General features: G+C 44.6%; 1 protein-coding gene and 1 long non-coding RNA gene across 2 annotated transcripts in view; both read right to left on the bottom strand.

The window, feature by feature from the left end:
- Window positions 1–25,137, bottom strand: part of SLIT3 (slit guidance ligand 3) — a 592,453-nt gene that overhangs the window by 439,919 nt on the left and 127,397 nt on the right. The window lies entirely within an intron of this gene.
- On the bottom strand, window positions 5,112–9,907 carry LOC114806508. The gene is made up of 2 exons (XR_003754544.1): window positions 9,848–9,907; window positions 5,112–5,341 (listed from the first exon to the last, which is right to left on the bottom strand). It is a non-coding gene; the product is annotated as an uncharacterized LOC114806508 (long non-coding RNA).

Genomic DNA, 25,137 nt, shown 5'->3' with positions numbered 1-25,137 from the left:
AACAGCTGGCAGCCAGTGTTCAGAATGTTCTTCTCAACAAGCTTTCCTTAATAGAGTGAGGCAGCAATAAACAGACTCTTTCAATATTTGAAACTCTGGGGAGTAGCTGAACACCTGGGACTAGGGAGATGCCAGCTCACATACATTAGCAGGTAGAGCAGATGACGGGAGAGTTCTCATAGTCCCTACTGCAAAACGGCATTTGGTGGAATGATTGGGTAGGTCTGTGTCTTGAAGTTCTGATATATTTGCTTTTCTAGAAATATAAAGTTCATCCCTATGAACTCTGACCTCATAGAAGAAGGTCAATAATGCTTAAATCCGTGTGAACCTTTTGTGTGCTTAATTGTAGTTGCAAAGAATGTACTGACAGAGTAAGTACAAACCAGAACTCAATCCACCAGTAGCATATATTGAGGATTTACAGGGTGCAGAGCATTGTACTAAGTGTTTGGGAGAGTACACTGCAACAGAGTTGGTAGAAATGTACTCGGCAAGTTAAACCCGGAAACCAGCGATTCTTACACAAGAGTGGAAGAAATATTTACTGGTTAGGTCAGTGGCTAATTCCAACCTCTAACCTGTCTCAGCTAAAGACATCAAAGTTCACATTTTTAAAAATTTTTATCTTTTTCCTCCATCCAAATGTCATTCTTTGCTTAAAGGATGATTAAAAAAATACAGTTCCTTCTTCCCATTTCTGTCCTGCCATCAATATGTTAATATCAAAACCATATTCACAAAGAGAAATAGAAAATTCACCTTAAAGTTTTCATCATTTAAAAAAAATATGGTATTTGTTAAGTGCTTACTGTATGACAAACTCTATTCTAAGAACTGGGGTAGATACAAGTGAATTAGGTTGGACACAGTCCCTTTCCCCCATGGGGCTCCCTGCCTAAGTAAGAAGGAGGGAGAACAGAAGAACTGAGGCATAGAGAAGTTAAGTGACTTGCCCCAGGTCACACAGGAAGCATTTGTCAGGGCTGGGATTAGAACTCAGGTCCTCTGACTCCCAGGCCCATGAACTTTCCACTATGTAATGTTGCTTCCATAGCATATTAACACTATGGTGTAGAAGCAGCGTGGCTCAGTGGAAAGAGCACGGACTTTGGAGTCAGGGCTCATGAGTTCGAATCCCAGCTCTGCCACTTGTCGGCTGTGTGACTGTGGGCAACTCACTTAACTTCTCTGTGCCTCAGTTCCCTCATCTGTAAAATGGGGATTAAGACTGTGAGCCCCACGTGGGACAACCTGATTCCCCTATGTCTACCCCAGCGCTTAGAACAGTGCTCGGCACATAGTAAGCGCTTAACAAATACCAACATTATTATTATTATTAGTATAATTCAAAACTGACAACTAATTTTGAGTCCAATATAATTTCTAGGAGAAAACTTTATTTCTGAGATGTACTTTCAGTTCTAAGTCTTTCTCTTCTTCACCTTCCTCATTAGACAGCACTTAGGAACTGCATGGCCTCTAGCCCCATAAATACTGATTGAAGAAGATCTAGTCCCTGCCCATTAGGGGATTAGAGTCTAGGGCTTACAACACTGATTCAGCAACACACAAAGATTAAAACACACATACACACACAGACACACACACACACAAAACTGAATCACTGATTCATTCATTCATTCAATAGTATTTATTGAGCGCTTACTATGTGCAGAGCACTGTACTAAGCGCTTGGGATGAACAAGTCGGCAACAGATAGAGACAGTCCCTGCCGTTTGATGGGCTTACAGTCTAATCGGGGGAGACAGACAGACGAGAACAATGGCAATAAACAGAGTCAAGGGGAAGAACATCTCGTAAAAACAATGGCAACTAAATAGAATCGAGGCGATGTACAATTCATTAACAAAATAAATAGGGTAACGAAAATATATACAGTTGAGCGGACGAGTACAGTGCTGTGGGGATGGGAAGGGAGAGGTGGAGGAGCAGAGGGAAAAGGGGAAAATGAGGGTTTAGCTGCGGAGAGGTAAAGGGGGGATGGCAGAGGGAGTAGAGGGAGAAGACGAGCTCAGTCTGGGAAGGCCTCTTGGAGGAGGTGAGTTTTAAGTAGGGTTTTGAAGAGGGGAAGAAAATCAGTTTGGCGGAGGTGAGGAGGGAGGGCGTTCCAGGACCGCGGGAGGACCTGACCCAGGGGTCGACGGCGGGATAGGCGAGACCGAGGGACGGTGAGGAGGTTGGCGGCGGAGGAGCGGAGCGTGCGGGGTGGGCGGTAGAAAGAGAGAAGGGAGGAGAGGTAGGAAGGGGCAAGGTGATGGAGAGCCTCGAAGCCTAGAGTGAGGAGTTTTTGTTTGGAGCGGAGGTTGATAGGCAACCGCTGGAGTTGTTTAAGAAGGGGAGTGACATGCCCAGATCGTTTCTGCAGGAAGATGAGCCGGGCAGCGGAGTGAAGAATAGACTGGAGCGGGGCGAGAGAGGAGGAAGGGAGGTCAGAGAGAAGGCTGACACAGTAGTCAGTCACTGATGCAAAAGAGGCACCAAGCTCAAGCACCAGATAATTAGTAATAACAATAATTATAGCACTTTTTAAGCATTTACTATGTGCCAAGCACTGTTTTAAGCACAGGGGTAGATACAAGTTAACCAGGTTCAGCATTCCCTGTTCCAAATGGAACTCACACTCGAAATTCACAATTTACAGATGAGGTAACTGAGGTCCAGAGTTGAGTGACTTGCCCAAGGTCACAGGGCAGACATGTGGTAGAGGCAGGTCCTTCTGATGACAAGGCCCACGTTCTACTCATTTAGCCATGCTGCTTTTCAATTCTTAGATAATAAACTATAAAGTTGATCTATCATAAATTCCAGGCTGAAAGAGGGGACCTCACTTATGAGTCTCTGAAATGGGCTAACAATATTCTCTTGGGCCCAAGAGTAACACTGATCCTAAACTGAGTGGTTGTTGAGAAGCAGTATGGTATAGTAGAAAGAACATGGGCCTGGGAGTCAGAATGACATGGGTTCTAATTCCACCTCTGTCATTTGTCTGCTGTATGACCTTGGGCAAGTCACTTCACTTCTCTGTGCCTCAATTACCTCATCTGCAAAATGAGGATTAAGACTGTGAGCCCCCCATGGGACACGGACTATGCCCAACCCGATTTGTTTGTATCCATGCCGGTGCTTAGTACAATGCCTGGTACATAGTAAGTGCTTAACAAATATTATTATTATTATTGTTATTATTATTAGGGATGTGGAGAGTGTCCACTTTGATTAGTTTGTATCTATCCCAGCACTTAGTAGTGTCTGGCACATAGTAAGCACTTCACAAATACCATAAAAAATGAAACTCCTTGGATAGATAGGAGTAGGACAGTGTTGTGCCTCATTGCTGTGTCTCTGAGCACTAACCAAAGCCAAACCAACAAGTTAAAAACAAATCTTAAGTCCTGGCTTTACCTTCCCTGGGGCAGCGATTGTTGGAAACCCAAAACAGTTCAAGTGGTAGAACTGGCTTTCTAGAAAATTCCCTGTTGCAAACCACACAGATAATCATTAGGAAATCCCTTTCCTGATTGTCAAGAAATGTTAAAAACAGAAATCCTTTGTCAAATATCTGAGAAAATCATCTCAGTCAGCCTCAGCTCACCAAAATATAGCCTTGCCCACTAGCCAAGATGCCATTTTCCTAATGTTAGAGCAAGTGAAATCTCTGGAATTGTCCCAAGGAAGTAAAGTTTCAATAAACTCTCTCAATTCTCCCTGACTCTACACCTCCACACAAAAATAATCACCTGCAGTCTAAGGAGTATGAGACTCATGTGAACTTTACCATCTTTAAAAGACTACGATAAGAAATAATCTAGTAGTACATGATCGTCCCCGTTCACTAAAGCACAGATTATTAGTGCTCAGAACTCCTTTGAACTTAACAAATGTCAAAATATAATGAAGGTGATGATGATGAAATAATACATTTTAGATAGCTCATCTCTCCAGAAGTGAAGGAAAATAAGAAAAAAGAATATAAAAGAATTGGAAGAGTCATAAAGAGTATGATTTTACCACCTAAAGCTAATGTGCAGAAATGTTCCTGATGGCAAAAGGTACAAAACTGGAATCCAAAGGTCAAAAAGACTTCTACTATCCCAAAAGAACTGACCTTAGAAGATTATGGAACAAATTCCTCCACTTTCTGCCGTTCCAGTTTCTTTGAATCCTCCTGAACTTTCCCATTTGTAGTAGCTCTCCACTTGATTTTTAATCTGGAAATGTTCATTATTTCCTAATTCTATATATTCTTATCTTTGTTCAAAAAATTAAAAATGCTTATCATTGCTATGCTGTTATTAATCTTCAAAGCCATTCACAGTCACTAATTAGTTCCTTTCTGATCCCCTATCTCCCTTTCCATCCTGTTTCTTAACCGCTTCCCCTCATCACACAGAGACAAATATGCAATTCTTTTCTCTCCAACAAGACATCCTCCTTGAAATGCCAGCTGACGGAGTCTGAAAATATTCCCCTGGGCATCGCAACCTGTATTCCCTCCAGATCTTCCTTTGTGCCGGCGGTCTTTCAAGTTTCTCGAGAAAGGTCCCTAGGGAGGATAGAAGCCAGGTAAGTCAGGGGCGATATCAATCAGTCAGTGGTATTTATTTGGCAAGGTTACTGTGTGCAGAGCACTGAACTAAGCACTTGAGCGAGTTCAGTACAGCAGAGTTGGTAGACACATTCCCACCAACAACAAAAAGGCTCCCAGCATGATTTTCTGCTCATTGCCTGACTGAATGTCTAATGCAACCACATCAGCCACCACATCCTCTCCTTGGCCTTGGCCCTGAGCCTCCCCCGACACCCATTTAGGATTTATGGCTCTGATTGCTCCCACAAACAAGAGGCCTCCAGGCAGGGTTTCCCCTTCCCCACTCTTCCTGCCATTTCCTCCTCCCTTTGCAATGCCTCAAGTCTGTTGCTTGCAAAAGGCTGTCATTTCACTGGGCTGCCTTTTCCTGGCTGCATATTGATTGGGCAATGATTGTCACTCAGGAACGTCAGAGCCACTCCGATGGTGGTCTCCATGGAGAAGGAGAAAGGTCATATCTAAAGTGACTGAAGAAAATCTCAGCCCCCAGCACGACAGGTTGACATGAAGCATTTTCCTTTTAATGGTTTAAAAAAAAAATCTTCATGGGGATCGGGGTGGAGAGAGAAAGAGGATTGACATCTGTGTCAATTGTTTATTTTGGTGATTGTCTGCAACTTGCGGGCAACATCTCATAGACAAGCTGTCATGGAAGTCCAATTGCAGTGCATATGACAAGTTGGCATAAAGACAGTGCAGGTGAATAAGGCATTCAGGAAACAAAAATACCTGTCAGGAAGGCAGAGGGAAAAAATGAAAATCCACATGTGTACAGTTTTCTGCAATTAAATGTCAGATATACACAATGCAGAAAATAATTAGCATGGCATAATTATTGTTCAGATGGAGCCCTGTGTGTATGCCAAACAAATTGCACCAGTAGAGCACAAGCTGTTAAAACAAATTGAGTGACTTAATTTTTACATGTAGCAGCCTGCTTTATCATTTCCCAAAATGTGCTTCATTAATAATGAAATCTCATCTAGACAGATTAACCTGTGATACCCCAAATCTCAAAGTATGTAGAATCTCCACCCTCCTCCCTGCCCCTTCCCCTTTTCCCCTCCCAATCCCTGGGTCTGGGTCACTACACATCACCTGGAGGCTACTAATCCCTTCTGCACCTAGGAGATTCTCTTGTTACCAAACACAGGAGCTTTCTCCTGGCAGGGGAGCTAGAAGCAGCTCTGCAGAACTGGGCCAACCAACCACACAACTTTCCTCAACACCTCAGTATCTAATTGCACCTCAGGTTCAGTGTTTCCCATGCACTATGGCTCTAATTATAAGGGGTAGGGATTCATAGCCCCATAATCAAATTAGGGAAATTTGCTGAACTTCACTCCCTTAGGGGAGTATCTAAAGTTTTGACAGACTGAGTAGAACAAGGTTTTCCAGATTGCTCAGGAGGAATCCTTCGTCACAGTGTCGTCGGCGGTCAGTGTTGCAATGTTTCAATAAGGCCAGCTGTTCTAACAGCTTCCTCCAGAGCCACCGGGTGTGAATGCTCAGTGAATTCACATGACTTTGTGAAATCAGAGTTCAGCCGCACACCATGGCAGAGTTGCTCAACAGTTTGCCACAAGACTAGGGGACGGAAGACATTTAGCCGTTCACTCTTCAGGCAGTTGACATGTTCACTGAGCCCCCACAGAATGCATATCACAGTAGGAGGCTGAAGCTACAATAGTCCCTTTGAGCATACACCAAAATCATCTCAGATGTGGTAGGACCATTATATTCAATACAACTGCAACTTCACCGGCCTTTACTCAATTTATCATTTGTCATTTGTTAAGCACCTCTGCGTTCAGAACAGAGTCTTGTACCAAGAAGCTTGACCTGTTATCCACCCTGGAAAGATGAGCTCGGTTTTCACTCGAGTGATTTGCGTCTATAAATTCACACAGAACTTAGGTCTCACTGTTTCTCTGGTTAAACCACATGTAAGGAAAGATGAACCACATTAAAAGGATTAATCACATTAAAAATAGATTATACTTTACTCTCCCAAGAGTTTAGTACAGTGTTCTGCAATCATATTTATCGAGCACTAACTGTGTGCAGAGAACTAAACTAAGCACTTGAGAGATACAATATAACAGAGTTGGTAGACATGTTCCCTGCTCACCATGAGTTGACAGTCTAGGTGGGGGGACAGACATTAATAGAAAATAAATTAATTAACAGATGTGTACATCAGTGCTTTGGAGCTTAGGGTGTGGTGAACAAAGTGAGCAAATCCAAGAGCAAGGGTGACACAGAAGGGAAAGGGACGAGAGGAAATGAGAGCTAAGACAGGAAAGGCCTCTTGGAGTAGATATAACTTCGATAAGGCTGTGAAGGTGGGGAGAGTGATTGTCTCTTGAATATGAACAGGGAGGGCAATCCAGACCAGTGGCTGGACACGGGTCGGAGGTCGGTGTGAGATAGACAAGATCGAGGTAGAGTGAGTAGCTTGACACAGTGCTCAATAAATATGACTGACTGATTGATTAAGTTCTTCTGACCTTTTAGTATAGAAGAGAACCTGGGCAGGTGAAATTTGCTTCTGTTGCCTACCACAAAAGGAGGCGCAGACAAGCCGCGAGGGCAGAATAAACAATTTAGAGACACAGTGTAGCACAGTCTCAAACAATGTGCTTTAGGAGCTCACTGTTGGGAGGCCAACAGAAGAGGCCAGTCAAGGGGGCAGCTATCAGGAGAAGGCTTGCTCTCCTGGAGAAAAATCTGGGTGAAGATTGGGGTACAAAGATAATGGGCTCAAAAACAGAGGCAGGCCCTCTAGGAGCCAACACATTGGTATAGCAAGGGTCTGCAAGGATCACAAGTAAATGAGGAAGGTGTTCCATCGGGTTGTTTGACCACATACACACATGGATAGGATCTCACCATCCGTAGTAGCATCTTTTAAAATAGAGGGAACCTGTGCACATGTATGAGTGTGTATGGCCTGCTGTTATGAAGATGCCACTACTGACAAGATGAGAATCTATCCATACCTGACACTCCTCTTCACATTCGTTCTATTGTAATTATTGAGCATTTACTGGGTGCAGAGCACTGTACTAAGAGAGAGTACAGTACAACAATAAACAGATACACTCCCTGCCCAGGTAGAGGGAGTTCCCTAGTGTTCTAATGGTTTCCCCATATAAGGCCTAGCTCTGTTTCTAAGCCTGATTCTTGGTGTCCTGATACCTGCAGAGACTTTGCTCAAGGAAAGCAACTGTTCTTTACTGCTGCTAGACAGGCTGATCTGTCTTCTGAGGTAGTCTTCCAACTGTTTACTGCCTGGTTTCCATATTTGCAATTGGGCTTCAAAAAGTCCTTATGGCTTTCTTCTTCTTACCCTAGATTGTCCCCCAAATCCTCAATCTGTAACTGTAGTTTCTAGATAAATGTTATCTTGTTGTTATGATACTCTCTTTTTCTCACTCTGTTTCAGGGGTGGGCAAAATATGGCCCGTGAGCTGGATATAGCCTGCTCAGCAACTTAATCCAGTTTTCAGGCCAGATCTGGGTTGGTTCTGAGCCAGCAGTTTCTACCCACAGGGGCTCTAAGCAGCCTTCAGCACACCGTGACCCTGAAAGTGGCCGCGGGAGGTGGAAACTATATCCACAATGGGCTCACAGCCAGGAAGGGGGAGTCATAAGTAGAAGTGGCTGCCCTTCCATCCTCCCCCAACTCTTCGCTGTTGGCTCTACATCCATTCCCTCTACCGCCCACCCTCTTTAATGCTGGTGGGCCTAGAGTCAATCACAACAGGCGGCATGTCATCCTTGAGCCAAAATACTGGCCCACCCCTGTGTACTCCAAACTATGTAACCCTACCTCCCCAGAGTGAAGGCGCCCATTTGAGCATGTGCACACGTGTGTGGATGGACGGACACACACACACACACACACACACACACACACACACAAAATGCTCTAAGTGTTAGGCAGGGAAAGAGGCCCAGGGGTCTTTTAACTTATTCTCTTCACCTTCTCCAATCACCCCACTGCCCGGCCAGGATTGGCCTCACAGGCTGTTAGACACCTCCCCACTTCCCCCCGGCCCCCCGCACAGCTCAGCTCTTTCTGTCACACCGTTACCCTGGTTACACTGGCACTCGTGGGCCTCCAGAAATCAGTCTGAGAAGCCACAGTTGGCTAACCATGATGGCTTTCAGCTCCACTGAACGGTCTTGTGCCGACCCCAACCTTTTCCTCTATTTTCCCCTTTTCCCCCCACTGAGATGTTTCCACCACACTTTATTCTACATTTTTTTTTTTAACAGGGGCTCCGGGTCCCCAGAGATACAAAAGGGGACACTATAGAAAAAAAGAGTCCAACTAACACTTTCCACTGGGACATAAATTCTGTCCTAGGCAAAGGACAGAAGTCTGTATCAGGGAAATCCATGGCCAATCTAGAAATGAGGTCGCAGGCCAGAGTTTAGACTTCCAACCTAATAGGATCCTCCCCAGGTCAACTTGTCACGATGTCCTGCCTAGTATACTCCAAACTGACAGTTGAACACTCCCCATCCTTCTTGAGGAAGACCAGAGGCCCATCCTCAATGGCCTCTGCTGCTGGAGACATAAACCTCCAGGCACAGGACCTCTCAGAAGGCATCACCCCTCCCTTTGAAAAGATGGGGGAAAAGAGAAAGAAAAAGTATTTATCTGGGAATAAATATCCAAAAAATGCAACCAAAAACCACAATACATCTGTTTAGGTCCAGCTCGACTGAGTCTTCCCTGAGCAAATTTGTGTTTTTTAAACAATGGGCAGTATTTATGCCTTTGAGTACAGGATAACAGACACTATTAGGTGTTCCATCTGATAATAATAATAATAATGATAATAATAGCTGTGGTATTTTTTCAACTCTTACTATGTGCCAAACTCAGTACTAAGTACTGGGGTAGATACCAGATCATCAGGTTTTACAGATGAGGGAACTGAGGCACAGACAAGTGAAATGACTTGCCCAGTGTCATACAGCAGAAAAGTGGTGGAGCTGGGATTAAGTCCTCTGATTCCCAGGCCCGGACTCTTTCCATTAGGCAACACTACTTCTTGTGCTTGTCCAGCGGCCAAAATAAGCGTCTCTGTGTCTTAATGCCACCAGTAAGCAGCACAACAACCTGGCAGATCTTGTACGATAGAAATAAACTCCAGATCAGCAGCGAATATTTCCAGAAAGAGATATCTGTACTAAAATAACCACGGTGAGTCCCATTACCTAGGCACTCTGAACCTCAGCAGTGTTCTCGGCAGAGCTGCTGGGATTCTTCTGTGTGGCTTAAGTGACATCAGCATCCCTCAGACTCCATTCTACAGGCTTGGAATTCTTGCTGGGTGGTAATTCTACTCTGGGTCCAGGGAAGTCATTCGGCAAGCTGGAAATGCCAGACTGGCTGGTAGGGATAGAGGCAGCATGAGGCTACCTCAATGGCAATATCAGAGGTCACCAACTTCTGTCTGGGGATCTGGCTGTGACTAGGGGAGAGCCCAGAAGCCTCTGGCTTTGACCAGGCTTTCCTCCATTATCACCCATAGGCTCCCCAAGCTCCAGAGCAAAACTATACTTTGAAGGAACTCTTCTGGGGAGAGATGGATGCGGAAGTGACACTGGGATAGAAACCAGGGCTACGGTGTTTTAGGGTCTGGGAGACTGTGTGCTGTAGGCAGGGAATGTGTCTGCTAACTGTTGTATTGTACTCTACTAAGAGCTTAATACAACTCTCCGCACACAGTAAGCACTCAATAAATACGATTGAATGAATAAATGAATGAATGCTGCAGCTACCTTGGCCAAAGTGAGGCCCCAACTCCGATTTCCTCTAGTAGATAACAAATCAGCCTTGAAGATCAACATTGGCCCCAAAGAAAAAATGTTCTGGGAAAGAACCGCTTTAATAAAAATGTAAATGACTTAAAGTTGCCCTCCTGCAATATGCTGCTGCTGCCTATCATCAGAAATCACATCTCTATGACATTGGCAAGTGAAAAAACGGTTGAAGAAGATTTTTTCAATGGGTAAAAATACCTGCCAAGCAATACTAGATTATATACAGTGTACTGGGCTGAATATATTTCTTCAGAATCCCTCTAAACTACAAGATGATTGTCATCATCACTTTGCTTCGCTTTCTCCAATACAAATGTCACCCATGGGTAGTGAGTCTTCCACAATGCCAGAGAGAGTCGAGTCCAGGGTGAGGCAAACCAAGGCCAGAAGACAGAAGCCCATTCAGCCTCAATTTCCTTGCTGTGCACACAAATCTCCAGGATCATTCTTATTTATTCAAAGAAGCTTCTGCCCAAGAGTCTAGCTGAGCCACAAGGTTCATGGCAAAGGAGAGGAGCAGCTCACAGAGGGAGAGAGGGATGGCAAAGCAGCAATAGCAACAGAAGCAGTTGACAGCCCCGCTGAGAAGTAGCATGGTGTGGTGCATAGTTCCCAGGCCTTGGAGTCAGAAGGTTATGGGTTCTAATCCCAGCTCCACTACTTGTCTGCTGTGTGACCTTGGGCAGGTCACTCTCTTCTCCGTTCCTCAGTTACCTCATCTGTAAAATGGGAATTTAGACTGTGAGCCCCACACAGAACAGGGACTGTGTCCAACTGGATTTGCTTGTATCCTCCCCAGAGCTTAGTACAGCGCCTAGCACATAGTAAGCACTTCACAGATACCATCATTATAATTACTATTATGAACTGGCCTTCTTGACTCTTTCTTGGAGTTTCCACTGCAGTCAGAAACACATTACTCCAGCTGGGTCAGAAACTCTAAGTAGCAGTCTGAGCTGGACCAATTCAGCTATGATGGCAACACCATGGTCACCTAGCGTGGGTGGGGAGATTAGTGGTGGAGAGGCTACTAAAAGGAAGGAAGAAGACAAGAGGAGGAGGTAACCTGTCCTCCACTAATCTTCCTCCTTGCTAGTGTTCCACCACCATCACCTCCCCAGGTTGAAGGCCTCCTCTCCATATGAGGCTGGAAGCGGGACCCTAATGGCAAACTTCCAGTGGTTTTCCAGGAGGTGATGGAACACTAAAATGACTGACGATCCCTCCTAGAGCTGGAAATCTGGTCATGATACATCAGAGCAAAGGTCCAGACTTTGAAGCTCCTTAAGCTCTGCTCCTTAGATCACGTGAAAACTCAGGACTCAACTGGAGTCCCTGCTATGCATATACAGCAATGGTTCCTGAAGTCAACGGTTTCTCCCTCTCTAAAAGTTCTGCCTCTCCTATACTGTAGGATGAGAAGAGCACCAATTTTTTTCTTTTAAAGTGTTTGTTAAGTGCTTACTATGTACCAGGCTCTGAACTAAGTGCTGGGGTTTATTCAAGTTAATCAGGTTGGACTCAGTCCCTGTCATTCATTCCTTCAATCATATTTACTGAGCGCTTAATGTGTGCAGAGCACTGTACTAAGACTCACAGTCGCAATCCTCATTTTGCAGATGAAGTAACCGTGGCCCAGAGAAGTGAAGTGACTTGCCGAAGGTCATACAGTAGACAGGTGGCAGGATAGGAATTAGAGCCCAGGTCCTTCTGACTCCCAGGCCCACGCTTTATCCACTAGGCAACACTGGTATTTCAAAATACCAATTCCCTTGAGGTGCAAAGTCCTTAACCATTCGACGAAAGTCACAATGAGTTGATCAGATTCAAAATACCTGCATATTGGGCAGCACAAGGAGATTCCTTGAAATGTTCTCCAAATACAAGTACCTTAGCTGAATGGACCAGAAGGCTCCCCTTTGAGCTCTATTTACTCATCCCAATTTTCTGTCTCTCCACCTATCACCCTCTGGCTCAAAGTTTAGAAGGCAATTAAAGTCATCGTTCTCCCATTGGCACTGTCTCTGGAAGGATAGAAAACACCCAAGAAGAAATCTGTACCTTCAGGATAGATTACACACCACAGATTCAAGTGGCCTTTGGTCTCCCGATAGAAGCATTCCCCTGCTTTGTTCTAGCACAATGTGGGGATCACTCAAGACGGAATAATCATCTGTAAACAAGCTTCACTCACCCCCAGCTCAACTGGAGGCTGGAAATGAACCTCGACAACTTAATACCGGCACGTAAACTCGAGTTCTTTGTTTTAGCCTGTCACATCTTTTTCAGAGGGTTGAGTGTGAAGGAAGAAAGTTTGATCCTATACAGTTCTCCTCATGAAATGGATCTCCCCTGGAAAGTTTACTCAGCGGCTATTCAACAAGCGTGTCCATAAAAACGACAAGATGAAACACATGACACCTTGATCAAAGGGAAGGGCAGCTCGCCGGGAAGAGCGGCCAATGAGGGCTCAGCATGGCCTGACTCAGCAAACAGCCAGATGTTTCTTTGAAACACAGACACCTTGAGTGTCTGTTCTCTCATCTGATGCTGGGCGGGTACTTATAATTTCACCAGACCTACTCAGCAAAGCACCTCTCAACATTTTCATTTTTTTCTGGGACACTGTCAGCAGCCATGTATTTTTTCATTATCCTTATGAAATCCAAGTCAAGAACTTGCATTATTATGCATAGAATTCCCCTTCAATTTTTATGCTGCCCATGGAGAAAAAAAAAAAGAAAAAACTGGAACCGACAAGTTAACTTTATTTACAGCCTGGATGGTGCCTTCTCTTTTCATAAAACAGAATTGTTTAGGGCTTTAAGCAAATACATTGTGTTTTATGAACTAAAATAAAGGCCGGCTAGTCACTCAAGGGCAGAAATCAGGCTCTGGACAGCTTAAGTAGCATAAATAATGATAAGGCTTTTGCCAAGCCTGGCCCGGGGCAGAGTAATTGCCGACTTTATAATCAGCTTCTCTACTCCTCCTCCTGACCCACAAATCGGGCTTTCACACTCTTTGCTGGGTCGTGGCCCGTCCGATTCATTGCTAAGTCAGTGAGAAACAGCAACGCTCATTAGACCCGGGACAAGGCATGCTTTCCCCTCCATTAAACATCAGCCCGTGGAGCCAAGTTGTTAGAGTGGGAGGGAAATGGTATTAACAGATGGGTGAAACCTAACGATGGTGAACTAAGACCAAAGCACAAAAGGACTCAGGCCAAAATGGGGGCTGACAGCTCAGGGGAAGAAGTGTTGTCACAAATCACCCACCCACCCACACACACACACACACACACACACACACTCTTTTTCTTTCTTTTTCTCTTTCATCCTCTCTCTCTCATAACCCACCCTACATGGACAAGGCTTAGAGATGAATAAAGCCTCCACACTCATGGCTGCCTTCCCCACTAAATGGTACACTTGACAAAGAAATATTTCTTTCGGGCACCCCAGAAACTGGGACTCAAGTGGCAGCCAGATCTCTGCCCTATTCCACCTCTGAACCCTCCAGGCCTTGTTGCTGCCAACAAGAACTATAAACGAACTACTCGGACCTTGGGGTCAGTGGCACCCTCCTCGAAGAATCAGCACTGACACCGGGAAGATCATCAGGAGGAGACCAGGAGGGGATTAGCCAAATGCACTGGGCTGTTTATCTTTCAGATCTTAGATCTGGCCCCAAAACCAGGGGCCTGAGCTTGTCAAAAAACTCCAAACTGGAACAGGAGTCACCTCCACCTCTTCAGCAAGCATCTCTTCCCCAGTGGTTAGGAGCTGGCCTTTGACACAGTCAAAAGGTGGAAGATTCCACAGCCTGATTAGGGGCAGCAGAAAGGGAAAGAACAAACAGCACTGTGTGGGTATGAGCTATCCGCTGGATGACTTTCCTGTGTGGTTCTCTCTAATCCCCAGACGTGCTCTCTTTACACACAAAATGATTATGTTTAAACATGGGCTTTTGTCCTCACATTATAATTATCACTGTTCCACTCCAAGCTGCAAAATTAATTGCCCCTTAATGAAGGAGTGTGGCAATTAAGGGCAGCGATCCCGGAGACAAAGGAGAAGTGCACATTTGTAACGAGTGCGCTGGTGGATGGTTGCTTCCAAGACAACGCTGATATTTTCATAATTATTTTCTACAGATGCATGACACCTCCTTAGCCATGATCAGAGCTGGTATACGCTCAGAAAAACCGATGTTCCCTATAAGCCAATTACCACACAATCTGGCCTCTGGTCGGGATGGCTTCCCGGCTTTTGGACCACAGAGGAAATGTGAATTTGTTACCTGATTCCTAAAACGTCCGGGGGAAAAATGAAGTAATCAGGGAATAGAGCCACCCCAAACCCTCATCCATCTAACGATTCCACCTTCAGAGAGAGCAGGCCTCAAATCTAAACGGGACAAGCTAGAAAGGCAATGCCCCAAACCCTAGGCTAATGAAGGGCCAAATTTAAAGTAAACACACCCAAGTTATTAGTCAGGTTGTAAAAAAGCAGCAATTAAGTTCTCTGTAGCCAAGAGCTGAGTACACATGCCATGTGGAACGTTGTCGCCCTTTAACACAGCCAATTATCCCATACTGAAGCAAGAGATGCAAAACGTTGAGAAATCTGCAAACTATTAGACAGTCCTGTAACCCTTCCAGGGTCTGTGGAAACACACTTTCCAAAACATAAAAGTCACAAGAAGTGCAAGCCTCATTAGCCTTTCCTGGATGGCTCTCTCATGCCAGTCAATGGCGGTTATAGTTGCCTCGCTAGAGGGACTACAAACTGTATCAAACTTCACCCTTCACTTAAAGAGATAAAGCTTGAATCATTCATTTTCTTGTCTGTTGCCAAGGAAAGCCCATCAGCTCCACAGCTGTGCCCGGTTCCACCTTGTTCTGTATAGTCAATGTGTATGTGTATGAAGAGCACTGACCAGATTTCAATCAATTATTTTTCATTGGAAAACTGCATATCTGTCGATGCCCTGCTGCTGTGTACTACCTGGTGTTCGGCCTCACTTCTGGACCTGACAAGTGCTGGCTGCTGAGGCTCAGATTATGAGACATCTGGACCCCCAAGGAGTGCGGAGTCCACCCTATTTGGCCAGTCAAATTTAAGAATTTCACTGCTGGCTGAGAAAACGGGAGACTGGCTTCTCAGTTTCCCACCGGATCATAGGACACAACTGGTCAACACCCCTACAGCTGTTCAATGAAGTTAACCATTCCTGTAATCCCCGGTCTGCTCCCCCATGTCTCATTACCTACTTGGCAGTAGTAGGGCCTTCAAGGGAGAGAGATACCAGCAGCATCTGCCCTGCTGGTCATGAGTAGGTAGAAGAGCATTAATTTTGCCTGCAAGTATGGCCCCCTCCTCATCCTTAGTATGGACTCCAGACAGGCTCTTTCCTTGCCTCTACAGGAAATGGGGACTCCAGGGGGTTGCCACCCCACATGGAAGCTGAGTGAGGGGAATAGTTGGCTGGGACCCCAGTGATGTGCAATACCCCCTTGCCTTCACATTATCATTACAGTGGCAATGAGTCCCACTTGCTGGGGAGGGAAAAACCCAAGGATGGTCTTGCTTAACAAGAGTGTCATTACATAATTCATATAATCAGATCCCTGGGGCCCACGATGGGTGGAAATGCGGCCTCTGCGGCTGGTACTTCCAGGCTGTCAGGCCGAGGGGGAAGGCAGGGAATAGAGGGGGAGTGGGAGAAGGAGGGCTGAGAGAGAAATCAAGAGGGCTAAAGAGGCTGGAAAAAGGGAGGGGGAAAGAGAAAGAGGGGAGAGGAGGGAGAGTATGGGAGGAAGTACTCATTAATCTGTCTCTTTCCACCACTCTCTTTCTCTACTTTGCCAATATCCCTGCCCCTGCTGCTGCTCTCACCGTCTTCTGGCTCCAGTACTGTGAGTTTAGCTGCTGCTGCCTGACTCCTAAAGAACTGGCCCTTACTGAGGAGAAACAAGTTACAGCACACAAGGGCAACTTCTGCTGGGCCTGAGCGGTGACAGTAATGGTCCAGCAGGCCTGAAGGTCACATTGGGCTGGTCATCGGGCCACATCAGACTGACATTTCCGGGCCATTGACGGGAGTTTCCAGGGTGGCCAGATGGCTACCGGAAATTCACATCATGGACTGAAAGGTCCAGTTGGAGAATAGTGGGAAGGCAGCAGCAGCTACGACAGCAATTGCTCTTGCGAGTGCCAAATAGAGCAAGTGGCAGAGGGGAAAGATGAAGAAGAGTAGGACAGTAACACTGGGCAGCCTCTTCCTTCCTTAAGCACTTGATATTCAGTCCATCATCAGCCCCACATTTAATATTTGACTCCCCCTCTAGACTGCATACTCCTTATGGATAATACTACTAGTAGTATCAATTAAAATTACAGTAATGAAAACAATGGCATTTACTAAGTGCTGATTGTGTGCCAAGCACTGCATGAAGTGCTGGGGCAGATTCACGGTAATCAGGTTGGACACATCCCTCGTCCCACTTGGGGCTTGCAATCTAAGAGAAAGCAGGACTTAATTTCCACTGTACCGATGAGGAAATTGAGGCACCAAGAAATGACGTGACTTGCCCAAGGTCCCATAGCGGATAAGTGGCAGAGCCGGAATTAGAACCCAGGTCCTCTGACTCTCAGTCCCATGGTCTTCCCACTAGGGCAATAGTGAGTGGTCAGGGAACTTGTCTACCAAGTCTGTTGCATTGTACTCCCCAAAGCATTTAGTACAGTGCACTGTGCACAGTAAATACTCAGTACCAGCAGCGTGGCTTAGTGGAAAAACACGGGCTTGGGAGTTAGAGGTCATGGGTTCTAATCCTTTCTCCGTCACTTGTCAGCTGTTCGACCTTGAGCAAGTCACTTAACTTCTCTATGCCTCAGTTACCTCAGGGGATGAAGACTGTGAGCTTTACGTGGGACAACCTGATGACCTTGTATCTATCCCAGCGCTTAGAATAGTGTTTGGCACATAGTAAGCGCTTAACAAATACCAACATTATTATTAAATCCTCCTCCTTCCTGTTGTGCTGCCGCTGCCACTCACTCCCCAAGCTAAAGCATTCTCTCTCGCTAGCGGAGAAGAGTGGGAAAGTGATGAGTTCTGCCTTAGACCTTATACCTTTGAAGAGGTGAGATACAGCACCTGTATAATGCAGGGTGGCCTTTTCCTCTCCATCCAAACTGCTACTATGCTAGTACAATCACTCATCCTATCCCCACTCGATTACTGCATCAGCCTCCTTTCTGACCTCCCAACCTCATGTCTCTCCCCTCTTCCGTCCATACTTCACTCTGTCGCGCATATTATCTTTCTACAGAAACCTTCTGGGCATGTCGCCCCCCTCCTCAAAAATCTCCAGTGGTTGCCTATCCACCTCTGTATCAAGCAAAAACTCCTCACTATTTGCTTCATACCATCTTCCCCTCTTATCTCACCGCCCTTCTCTACTTCTACACCCCAGCCACATACTTCTGTCCTCTGGTGCTAACCTTCTCACTTTACCTCATTCTCTCCTTTCCCCTGCCCCCACCGCCCCACCTCTTTCCCTGACCCACCTCCTGCCTCTGGCCTGGAATGCCCTCCCTACTCAAATCTGACAAACAACCACACTTCCCCCTTCAAAACCCTACTGATGGCTCACCTCCTCCAAGAGGACTTTCCAGACTAAGCCCCACTTTTTCTCAGCTTCTTCTCCCTTCCATGTCACCGCGACTTGCTCCCTTTGCTCTACCTCCCCCGCCCCACACCACTTGTGTATATATGTACATATATATAATTCAATTTATATTTATTCCTGTTTACTTGTTTTGATGTGCATATACATATCTATAATTCTATTTATATTGATGCTTGTTTAATTGTTTTGAGATCTGTCTCCCCCCTTCTAGACTGTAAACCCAGTGTGGGCAGAGATTGTCTCTCTTTGTTGCTGCATCGCATTTTCCAAGCAACTAGTACAGTGCTCCGCACATAGTAAGCACTCAATAAATACGACTGAATGAGTTCCCTTTGAGTATAATCCAAAATACAGCATCCTAAGCACCCGTGGTACCTGTGTGAATACAAAGTGCGATCATTACTGCAGGTGCATCTGACATCTCTCTAAACTAATCCCCAATGCTTTTACTAATGATCGATAATATTTAATACCCTTCCACTCAAAACAATAGTATCACAGTGATCTTAAATTCCTTCCTGTAATAGAGCAGATTATGTCATTATTTGCATCCATTCCATGGATCTGCAATAAGTCATCTGAAAAGTTAAACATGTTCAAGAATGCTAAAATTAAGAAAATAATGGCCATGAAGAATGGACTGATTGGAGTATTTTTAATGATCTCTTTAATGATGTGACATCAGATTTCACCTCAGTACTTCTCGCTTAAACAAATGGGAGAAGGTAAAAATGAGTGATTAAAAACTGTTCACAGTGTTGGCCTAACTGAATTGTGGAAGACTTTAGGATGAGAACTGACACAAATTTAATTTCAAATTTAAAATGAACATGTTGCCTTGTTCAGTACTCTGAGAAAAGCTGTTGGCTTTAGTTAAATAATAATAGTAATAAGTATGAGATTAAGCCATCTGTAAACTAATTAAAATGTGGCATCTAAGATTTAGATGCCAGAATGCCAAATGATAGCCCAAATGTTTTTAATTGCTTTTCTCTTATAGGCATATTTCACCATCTATTAGAATGTATATCACACATGCTTTTTAGCAATCTGATTTCTTAGCATAAATCACAAGTTTTTAAAACGTTGAAAATCTACTTAAATGGGACTACTTGAACATAATTTGAATTGTAAGAATGGTAGTGTGTACTTCCCTAATATATTGGGTCAGGAGATACTGAATTGTTGCTCTTTTCTTGGGCCCTTTTGGCAGTTCTGCTGCTGGAACTAACAAACGAAGAAAAGAATTCTACCTAACAAATAGCACAGTTGAAACTATATAATACAATACTGTAAATTTTAATAGGAGGAAAATGTGCAGAAACTATAGACGAAAAAGTTCAAATTCTATATAAATTCATTCAATAGTATTTATTGAGCACTTACTATGTGCAGAGCACTGTACTAAGCGCTTGGGATGAACAAGTCGGCAACAGATAGAGACAGTCCCTTCCGTTTGACGGGCTTACAGTCTAATCGGGGACCATCATGGATAGGTGACCATCATGTATGACCATCATGGATAGGTAAACATGAGATGGGCGTATGTATTTTTTTTTAATTGTCCATAGAAAATGTTAATTGCTGTCCAAATCTGAGATAAAGCTAAAATGGATATAGGCACAAAATTACCAGGGATTGGGCTGTACAAAAAGTATTTATATTTTTAGAGTTACATCCCAGCACGTCTACCCAATGGGCAGACACACATTACTTTAAAGTTTTCTGGGCTCCAATACCATCTCTCTAACATCATGGTTGTCCAAGGAAATGGCGGTTCCAGAGTCAAAGAATGTCAGTGGTTTCATATCTGTATATTTTTTCAGTACATGAGGCAGGGATCTGCACACAGACATTCAAAGAATAGTATTTATTTTTATGGTGAAACTGAGGGAAGCAGGACAAACCTCCTGCTCCCCTTCAACATCATATCTATCCATCTGTCTATTTATAGGCAGATAGGTGGGGAGGCAGATGGATGGATAGATAGATGGATAGACAGATACCGTGTATCCACCCATATGTTCACACACTTATTAATAATGATAATAATAATCATGGTATCTGTTAAGTGCTTACTATGTGCCAAGCACTGTACTAAGTGCTGGGGTAGATACAAGATAACCAGGTCCAACATGGACCTCACAGTCTAAGTGGGAGGCACAGCAAGTATTGAAACTCCATTTTGCAAATGAGGGAATGGAGACACAGAAAAATTAAGTGACTTGCCCAAGGTCACACAGCAGGTCTGGGGAGGAGCTGGGATTAAAACCCAGGTCCTCTGACTCCCAGACCTGTGCTCTTTCCACTAGGCCATGTGCAACACAGGGGAAGAGCGAGAGAGATGTGCATGCTTCTTAATTGGTCCAGATATCCACTTGATTGATAGCTGCTGCTAAGGATTTTGGAGAGAGCAGTGTGCAACCCTTCTCCTCATTGCTGCCCAAAAGGCTAGTCTGTCTGTTGCAGTCAATCAATGGTATTTATTAAGTGCTTCCCATGTGCAGAGCACTGAACTAAGCCCTTGGATGAGTATAATACAAGAGAGTTGGTAGATATGTTCCCACAAGGCTCTGTCCCCAGGATCTGTCAAGTCAAGTGGGCTTCCTATCCAATCAGGAGAAATGTGCAAAAATGCAATTTCATGGAGGAAAAAAAAGACTTTATACCAGTTCTACCTAACACTCTGAGTACTACCAATGCTGAATTGTGACAGATAGTATTAATATCAAAATCCGTTATTGTCATCTGACTAGTGTATGTGTCCAAAAAGTCATTAGGCAACTTGGATTCTGTAAAACCTTTTCACTGTATTATGTTGTTTTCCCATGTGGACACCACAAATGAGGACCTAATAGTAGTGGATATACCTGCCTGTAATAAAGTTGTGTGGTAGCTGATAAATGACAGAGGTAAAAGTTGAAAATCCTCTCTCTACAAAAATATTTATAAGGTCCTGACCCGATAAGACTTCATTAAAAGTTTTTAAGTCTGACTGGATGCCATCTCAAATCTGTTTGTTTAGTTGGGTGGTGGTATGTTTTCCCCTCTATCGATTTACATTAAGCCCGGGAGCTTTCTCTCCCATTCCAGAGGGGCCTCCTTGGATGGACAATTTTTTTGCTAATGATCTAAAGCCAGACTTATAGCTTCTGCTCCCTCTGGTGGCTGTGAGCCTGACACTAGTCAAAAGCAACTTCACATTTCAGGTGTGATCCTCTCTTCAGCAGTCTACTTCCCTATCAGGGCACTAAGGGGGAAAGAGAAAGGATACTGAAGGAACCAAACAAACACATGACACCTTAGTTGAGCTCGGTGTCTGCGTTTCAACCCCAAGTCTTGGTTAGGGCTCCGTTAACCAGGAGAAGTACTGATACTGGCAGCATTCCAGAAGTAGCTGCACGAACACAAAATGTGGAGCTTATTAAATGCTGACAACACAGCCCTAAGGAAGAGGCTAACACCCAGGTCCACGACTTTTCAAGGTGACTTTTGGCCAAATGTCTCGGGACTACTGGTATTCACATAAACTTGAATTTCTCAGGTGTTTTATAGTCTTGCATCTCTCGTCTAACTGCAGGGCTTCAAGCTTTTGCAGGCTAGGCACGGCAAACTTGCAAGGCTTGCTGAAGAGCCCACCCCTGAGAGCATCTGCAATTGTATCCAATTGAGGTTTTCAAAGGGATTCTAGGATATAGATGTGGCTGGACTGGGTTGGAAAATTTGGGTATTTTCAAAGCTGCTGGACCACAGTATCAAATACAATGGTTGTGTTAAACCAACTTCCTTCCTCTCTGGGGCAATTTGCACTGCCATTTCTCTATACAGAAACCAGGCTACGCCTGCCTCTTCGCCAGAAAGAGTTGCCCGACAACAATTAGAATTCCCATTGTTTTTCATGGGGCTATATCTCAGTAAGGCATAAGACTCTTGGTCTTAGTAAAGCTTACAGTTCTGTTTGGACAAAACCAGCCAAAAGAGTTAATCATAGATTTACTGTGTATGCATATATACACAGATATACGTATACGTAAACATACATGTGCATATGTATAGTAATTGGTACAAATATATAAACACTTGGTTCTGCCTGAATGTTTTCACTCTGCATTTTGGACAGCATGCAGCAGCAGAATTAAAGACCTTCTGGAATTAAAGCTCTTCTGACAATGTGTATCTGTTTGGATACAGCATGCCGTGGTCTTGGAAGAAAAGGTTGGGTATCTTTGCACAGCATTAGACTCAGTGTGAGTACTACAATGCAGGTCTTCCTTAACATGGGGCTCTGCAAGAACACAACCTTATGTTTTTGGAAGACCAGAAACAGGAGTGGGTGCAGGAGAGGGGAGAGGGAGAGAGAGAGAGAGAGAGAGAGAGAGCTATTCTCTTTTTCAAAGATGTGGCTGCTAGTGAGTTGCAATGTGTTAGCATGACTGAAAAGATCAGAACAATAATGGTGTGGAGTTCAAAAAAAGTTCCTTTTTTTGAATGGCATTTGTTAAGCACTTCCTATGTGTCAGGCACTGTTCTAAGTGCTAGGGTGGGCATTAGATAATCAGGTTGGACACAATCCCAGTCCCACATAGGGTTCACAGTTTTATCTCCATTTTACAGATATGGTAACTGAGGTACAGATAAGTTAAATGGTTTGTCTAAGGTCCCACACTGGGGTGGTGGTACAGGGAGATTAGAATCTAAATCCTCTGATTCCCAGGCCCATGCTCTTTCCACTAAGTCATACTGTTATTTTTTAAATTTTTTCTTAAGGGTACTTGTTAAGCACTTAGTATGTGCCAGGCACTGTACTAAGTGCCTGGGTAGATACAAGGTAATCAGATTGGACACAGATACAAGATAATCAGATTAGACACGATCCATATCCCCCAAGAGGCTCAAAGTCTTAATCCTCATTTTACAGATGAGGTAACCGAGGCAAAGAGAAGTTAAGTAACGTGCCCGTGGTCACACAACGACAGCAAAATTGGGATTAGGACCCAGGTCCCTTTTTCCATTAGGCCATGCTGCTATGCTTATCACAGGACATGCTGCTTCTCAGGTTGTGCTTCCTTGTTTTGCATTTGTCCCAAGCAGGGCCTCCCTGGAGCCTCAAGCCTGTGTCTTGGTGTTCCGATCTTGACAAAACTTTGCTTCAAAGATAGCCAGTCCCTTTCCCTCCTACCGCCTGCAGTTTGGCTTCCTGATAGTCCACTGCTGTTCTGCTTTGAGGTTGCACTTCATCATATCTTTACCTCTTATTTTCCAGACTTCCTTACTCACATGTGCTCCCATTCACTTAATCATAAAATAAAGCCTTGGATATTATCCATTCTCTTTACACATAATGCACATGGGGCTGTGTTACTCTGAGCTTTGCTTCAATGCTGGTAAACTGGAAACCAACAGTGAGGTCTTGGAGTGCAATACTGTACTTCTATAATAATAATTATGGTATTTGTTAAGCGCTTACTATGTGCCAAGCACTGTTCTAAGCGCTGAGGTAGATAAACAAGGTAAAAAGGTTATCCCATGGTGGCCTCACAGTTTTTTAATCCCCATTTTACAGATGAGGCACAGAGAAGTTAAGTGGCTTGCCCAAAGTCACACAGACTTTGTGTGTGAGAGCCACTTCAATATGAGGTTGATTATGATTCTTAGGTGAAAGTGACAAAATTCAAGAAGCTGGATATGACTTCTCTACCAGAGTTAGATCACCCAAAGTTGAAGACCACAACTTGACATAAAGCGTGATGCCCTCTCATTGTCCAAAAGTCATGCTCATCAGTTATTCTTCTTTCTACTTCTTTGTCAATTCCACTGCATAAGACACTGCTGAGGTAGGAGAATTCAGTGACAGAATTAAGTTTAAACAGGAAGAGAAGGGACACTTCCTGTCTAAATGAACAGAGAAATCTTCCTTCATTTGGAATGGCTAACCCAAGTCACACTCCTGATATCTCTCCATGGTTAGGCAAAATTGTTTATATGCGGTGCTGCATGGCACTATCATCATTGTTCTGCCTTCTCTTCTCCCAGACATATTCAGCATGGAAACACAAGTGGGCCTTCTCAGCAATTCAGCGAGCTCCCCTATCCAAAAGGCAGTTTAGGAAGCATGGCACAGAGTAAGCATGATTACGAGAAGATGGAGCAGCACAAAGAAGAGGTGGTAACAAACCTAAGCAAAAGCAGAATTCTCTTCCTTGCAAGTGGTTCCCCATTTTTGCCTTCTCTGTATTCATCTCCAAACACAGCAAGCCATTTCTTTACATGCACAATTTACAGCCCATCTTTTCATTCAATAGTATTTATTGAGCGCTTACTATGTGCAGAGCACTGTACTAAGCGCTTGGAATGAACAAGTCGGCAACAGATAGAGACAGTCCCTGCCGTTTGACGGGCTTACAGTCTAATCGGGGGAGACGGACAGACGAGAACAATGGCAATAAATAGAGTCGAGGGGAAGAACATCTCGTAAAAACAATGGCAACTAAATAGAATCGAGGCGATGTACATTTCATTAACAAAATAAATAGGGTAATGAAAATATATACAGTTGAGCGGACGAGTACAGTGCTGAGGGGATGGGAAGGGAGAGGGGGAGGAGCAGAGGGAAATGGGGGGAAAAGAGGGTTAAGCTGCGGAGAGGTGAAGGAGGGGTGGCAGAGGGAGTAGAGGGAGAAGGGGAGCTCAGTCTGGGAAGGCCTCTTGGAGGAGGTGAGTTTTAAGTAGGGTTTTGAAGAGGGGAAGAGAATTAGTTTGGCGGAGGTGAGGAGGGAGGGCGTTCCAGGACCGCGGGAGGACGTGACCCAGGGGTCGACGGCGGGATAGGCGAGACCGAGGGACGGCGAGAGGGTGGGCGGCAGAGGAGCGGAGCGTGCGGGGTGGGCGGTAGAAAGAGAGAAGGGAGGAGAGGTAGGAAGGGGCAAGGTGATGGAGAGCCTCGAAGCCTAGAGTGAGGAGTTTTTGTTTGGAGCGGAGGTTG

This window comes from Ornithorhynchus anatinus, chromosome X1 (assembly GCF_004115215.2).
Source record: "Ornithorhynchus anatinus isolate Pmale09 chromosome X1, mOrnAna1.pri.v4, whole genome shotgun sequence".
Lineage (NCBI taxonomy): Eukaryota > Metazoa > Chordata > Mammalia > Monotremata > Ornithorhynchidae > Ornithorhynchus > Ornithorhynchus anatinus.
The sequence above is the reverse complement of the archived record's forward strand: the minus strand, read 5'-3'. Positions and strand labels throughout refer to the sequence as shown.